The sequence below is a fragment of the Apium graveolens genome, unplaced genomic scaffold, assembly GCF_009905375.1.
Source record: "Apium graveolens cultivar Ventura unplaced genomic scaffold, ASM990537v1 ctg8240, whole genome shotgun sequence".
Classification (NCBI taxonomy): domain Eukaryota; kingdom Viridiplantae; phylum Streptophyta; class Magnoliopsida; order Apiales; family Apiaceae; genus Apium; species Apium graveolens.
The window spans coordinates 12216-16230 of record NW_027421010.1 but is presented as its reverse complement, the minus strand read 5'-3'; the positions used below and the strand labels follow the sequence as shown (position 1 = coordinate 16230).

General features: G+C 32.4%; 1 long non-coding RNA gene across 1 annotated transcript; it reads right to left on the bottom strand.

Annotated features, from left to right (window-relative positions):
* Positions 1 to 1201: 1201 nt before the first annotated feature.
* Positions 1202 to 3407, bottom strand: LOC141704779 (uncharacterized). Its single transcript, XR_012568075.1, has 3 exons — positions 2783 to 3407; positions 2127 to 2205; positions 1202 to 1380 (listed from the first exon to the last, which is right to left on the bottom strand). It is a non-coding gene; the product is annotated as an uncharacterized LOC141704779 (long non-coding RNA).
* Between the last annotated feature and the right edge of the window lie 608 nt (positions 3408 to 4015).

Here is a 4015-nt window from a genome sequence, read left to right as displayed (position 1 = left end):
GGCTATGGTTACACTTTATGAAAATTTGGTGGTGTTGGATTTACTCGTGCTACAATAGGGGTCTATAGTAACACTTTTTGAACTTTTGGTAACATAGGTAAAAGTGTAACAATAGACCACCTATGGTTACATTTTCAGTAGCTATGGTAACATCATGCAAGTGTAACAATATTTCTATTGCAACACCCTTAAAGGTCTAGTAACACCGAAAATATTGTTACAATAAACTCTTTTGTAACATCGTATTGGCTATTGTAACACTGGATGATTAAACAGTTTAATCTTTTGGTAACATCTTTAAGATATCTTATTGTAACATTCATTTTTAACACTTTTATATTTATTGTAACAATGTTTTGTTTTTTTGCCAACATAAAAATTAAATACATAATCAAACTAAAAAATGCTGATGAATTTCAAACTCACAAATACAAATACAAAGATCCAACTCAATCAAAATAAATAAAGTTCTAAATTTATCCACAAGCCACTATCTAATCACAGTTCTAAATGAACTAAATAAACAAAGTTCTAACATCAAGTTCCCAAAACTAGTTAATAACATCAAGTTCCCAAAAGTTTGCTTAAATAGATATTTTACATTGAGCATCGCTTGCATCTATGCCAGGTAGCTTGAATAAAAAAAACAGCCCATGTCCTCGGATGGTTAGAATAGAACATAAAGTATGTAGGTATCCTGGGTTCTTAAAGATGACACGAGGCATTCACAAATGACATTAAGCAACTAATCATCCATTTGTGAGAAAAATGAAACCTGTAATTTTGAAAGTTTTAGGTTTGTAAATTTGAGTTGGTTAAATGAAAGATCACGGTTAAAACATTAAAAATGCCAAAACTAAGCAATATATTAAACAAGAAAATCTTGGCATTACTGCAAATGGCTTTTGTTGGATACACCCTGGAAGTTATACACGTCCTTCCTCCTTCAGAGAAGCTCTCCGCCATAGAATGATCCACCTGAGTATCAAGATCAAACATAATCCGTTAATACATTAATTGCATGTTAAAGTGTGTATCAGACATTCAGACTCTTTAGATTAACTATGGCCAACAGTACAGGAGAAGTAATTTTCTACTTTGAGATCAAGTACACTTCATGATACCTTTTCTGATGACTATCGCTTCCCATTTGGTTGAGCACTATTGGTACTGTTGTTCATATTCTTTCTTTCTGGGTGTGAGGGATGTCGTTGCCTTCTATTCCGTAATGATTTTGAGCTACCTTTGCTGTTTTGCAATTTTGATGCATGTCTTTTCTCCACAGGCGACTTTAAGTAATTATTTATCTTCACTCTTGGAAGACGTATGATGGATTCAGAAGGAAGCTCTGGCTAAAAAAAAAGAATAGACATCCTCATCCTGGTGCAAACGGAAGTACTCGTTATTGATTCATTGTGCCAACATAAGATTGATTTAACCACTATATAAACTTGAAAAAAACTGGAAATAATAATCACATTTCAGCTACGTCAACAGTTATTTGAACCATAACCTATCTAGTCATAGTTGCATATAGCCACTAACAAGCTAGGTTCATGTTCAGGCTCTGATATATATACTATACGTGAATGTGTCACTGGCAATATCATCTGCTTTTATATTCAGAAATTAAAAAAAAAAATTAAATTAATAAGTAGGAACAATCAAAACCTTACACATGAGATCAGGGGAAGTAGAGGGGAAGTTAATTGTTGATCATATTTCAGGTTCCGTCTTTTTATGATTGCTTTTGATTCATCATACTATAAGAAGGATCAAAGAAAATCTAAGTCACTAAAGATGGTCTGTCATACTTGTAAATAAGCCAATCATTTACGACATAAAAATAACACCCTTTCAATAGATTAGTTTTACTCTTGACCTACAGATAAGTAAATCTTATATACATATTAAAAAACAGAGGATTGTCAAATTGTCCCTGCTTAGATAGGTAAAGATTCTTAAAAATACCAATAGTTGCACAATTTCGGAAAACTGACAATACCAAAATAGTCGCACAATTTTATACGACTTTAAATATCTCATGCAGAATAATTTAAATTACATATATCTCTAAAAAAATATTTTAGCTTAAATTTACGAACGAACATATAAAATAATTATACCTACGAATCAGATATGCTGGGAGAGCCTCCATATTAAATCGCCACTTACAGCTACTTCTTGTCCCTCTTCCAACACTCCCTGCAATTCAATTTTTTAGATTGTTTCCGTTTTCTTATATCATGAAATCTTTATATCCCCTATTGTGATCCTAATCTTTATACCCCCTATTGTGAGTCTTCACGATCACCTTTCTAATCACCATTGCTGCAAAAAATTTCAAAAGCGAATGCCAGGTTTCCCAAACATGATACCAGAAAGGTCAAACATACCATATTTTAGAAAATTAAACTAAAACCTTATTTAATTTTACACTAAAACCTTATTTGATTTTATACTAAATTCTTGTGAATCATGGAGAATTTGTATTACACAATCAATTGGTTTATGTCCGGAGACACAAAATTAAACTAAAACCTTATTTGATTTTTGCAATTGATATCAAAATACGACTTAACAAATGTGTGTATCTCAGAGTAAAGCTTTTACGTACGTGGCTAACAGAGCTTCAATGGTTGGGCTAGTATTACTAATGGGTGCAGGTGCTGGTGGTGTTGTCGGTGCATGTTGTTTACAAATATATAGGTAACTCAGAGGCTTGGCATTATCTAACATGGCATAATCTAGCAAAAATAAAAAACAAAAAGCAAGAAAGTACCTGAGTTGGTGATATACTACTTGAGCTCGTACTTCTAGTCTGCCATTAAAACATGTGGACACAAAGATTATGATACGAAAAGTAAGTTACGAAAATTGCCTCACACATTCGAAAGAAGTTTCTTACCTTGCTTAACATAAAATAAGAAACCCATTTGAAAGAATTACTACCCTTAAATATGAGAACTAAATGTTTAATCAAACACAAATAAAAGCATACAAGAAGATAAGTGAATAAATAAAACACAGAAATTAAACCCGATTACAAGAAAAAAAAATAGACATTTAGCAAAAAAAAATAGAGAAGAAAATAAGAGCATAACCAACTAAATGTTGGATCAAACAAGAGGAAAACCCCAATTTACAAGATCGATAGAGAAGAAAACCCTAATTACAAGTCCTATACCCGATTGAGAAGAAAGCCCCAATTTTTTGAACCCTAATTCACTCCAATCCCCTTACTAGTAGAAACCTAATTTGCTCCAAGCTCTCAATTACTCAAACCCGATTGAGAAGACTCCAAGCATGGAACCCTAAAACTCTAAGCTCTGGATCTTTTCGATTAGCTTTATGTTTTATGTGTGGTGTTTGTGTTTTTCTCGACGAGAGAGTTTTGATGCAGGAGAGAGATTTGTCTAATTTATTAGTTTAGATTTAGTTTTTGGAAAAAAGAGATAATTGAGCAGGTTTTATCTTGTTTTTGACCGCCCAAAAAATTGGTCTAAATTTGACCGCCAACTAACCAACCATCAGCCGCTCAAATTTTTCACTTCTATGATAACATATATTTCAATATCAATCCTAACACTTTTTTTATGTTACAATAGCATTTTGTTTATGTCTGTGGTAACATCGACTAATATCTATTGCAACGCTCAAAAAAGATGTTACCTTAGATCAAATTTTAATGATTTAAGGTAACATTTTTGCTTGTAACACCAAAAAAAGTGTTAGTAGAGGTCATATATGGTGTAGTGTCTGTAGAGTCAAATATAATATCATTTACATAAATTTGAACAAGTAAATTAGAGCCATTGACATTTTTATAGAATAAGATTTTATCAACAATACCTCTTGTGAAATAATTTTCTAAGAGGAATTTTGACAAAATGGCATACCAGGCTCTAGGTGCTTGCTTCAGTCCATAAAGTGCCTTTAAAAGATAGTAGACAAATTCTGGAAAATTTGGATCTTTAAAACCAGGAGGCTGACTGATATAGACTTCCTCCTCCAA